Source organism: Cyprinodon variegatus, unplaced genomic scaffold (assembly GCF_000732505.1).
Source record: "Cyprinodon variegatus isolate N-32 unplaced genomic scaffold, C_variegatus-1.0 Scaffold2313, whole genome shotgun sequence".
NCBI classification, from domain to species: Eukaryota; Metazoa; Chordata; class Actinopteri; order Cyprinodontiformes; family Cyprinodontidae; genus Cyprinodon; species Cyprinodon variegatus.
The window spans coordinates 23,171-24,542 of NW_015152766.1; the positions used below are offsets into that span (position 1 = coordinate 23,171).

The following is a 1,372-nucleotide window of genomic DNA, read 5'->3' on the forward strand; positions in this document are numbered from 1 at the left end:
ATCAGAGACGTTCCTGGAGCTGGAGGATGTCCTGAAGCTTCTTTTCTGAAGCTAAACTTCTCAGCCTAAAGCCTCAAACACACCAAATACCATTTTCTGTCCAATCTGACAGAAAAATGTGTCATGAGAAGTCATGCCATCATTGACAGTCAATGGGGATGAAAATTTTCTCCACGGGGACTTGCATAGCATTGAGGAAGACCCCAGATTTATTTTAGCCAGACTACGCAGCAGTTCAGCAGCAATGTGATGGATCTGACAAGAAAAGAGATGTTTAAAAGTAAAACACATCTGCTTTGAGATATACACAATTAAATCTGTCAATCAGAAGGGAAAAACAGTCAGGTTTGCAGTTGCAAAGCGGGGTGGGGCACATTAAAAAAAAGAACACTTTACCCCCAATAGGAGTTCAGGAGGGCTGAAAATGGATAAAGTAAAATCCTAATTGAGCCTCACAAAAAAAAAAAAAGAGAATGTACAGTAAAAAGTTACTTATCACTCTCCCCTCTTTATGAAAAAAAAAAAACTTCAATAAACCTCCAAAATTGCTCTCTGAGATCACCTGTCACTGCCTCACCCAGGACTCATAAACTGTCCCACAGCTGTGCTTCCCTTTTCTTTAGACGTAGTTTATAGTTTATCAAAATCATCTATCAGTGTTCTGCACACACGGTCATGAAATTATACAGTAAATGGCTTTTACTAACTTCACGCTTTTTCAAGTCAGAGGACCCAATCAAAGAGCTTTACGCTACATTCAGTCATTTACCCATTCACGCATGCCACAGCTGCCCTGGGGCTCACTGATAGAAGCAAGGCTGCCATAGGCTGGCACCACCGGGCCCTCAGACGCCTCCGTTGCCCCAAGTGAAGCTTTGCTTTGTAGCCAAGACGGCTGTTTTATTGTTTTTTTATTAGTATAATGCTTTGTTTTACTTTCATTTTTTTGTCCCTTTCAAATTTGGGACATAAGTGACAGAAGGGAAAAAAAGACTCAACAGATCCGGAGTTTCTCTAATGATTGCAGTCAGTGTGACATGGAAAAAAATGGGATTAGACATTAAAAAGTAAGACACAACCGTTGTGACTTTCAGGATTTTATTATGTTTAATCATCATTAAATCAGTTAGTGACAGCTGACTGACCTTCGATCTTTTGGTCCAGGATCATAACTGAAGCCTTTAGGAGGATGTTTGGAATGGTCACTATTTTTAAAAACGCCACTGGAGGCTGGAGACACAGCTCTGTTCACCTCTCTGTTCCGCTTATCCATCTTCTCTTTGCCCACGCTTGATCCCATCTGAAAGAAAAACAAAAAACAAATAGAGACACTAAGATAACCTGTTAATCATCAAACCCAGTTGTCCCAGCT

At 40.5% G+C, this 1,372-nt stretch overlaps 1 long non-coding RNA gene across 1 annotated transcript; it reads right to left on the bottom strand.

Moving 5' to 3' along the window:
* Positions 1-170: 170 nt before the first annotated feature.
* On the bottom strand, positions 171-1,294 carry LOC107080777. The gene is made up of 2 exons (XR_001480984.1): positions 1,146-1,294; positions 171-255 (listed from the first exon to the last, which is right to left on the bottom strand). It is a non-coding gene; the product is annotated as an uncharacterized LOC107080777 (long non-coding RNA).
* Between the last annotated feature and the right edge of the window lie 78 nt (positions 1,295-1,372).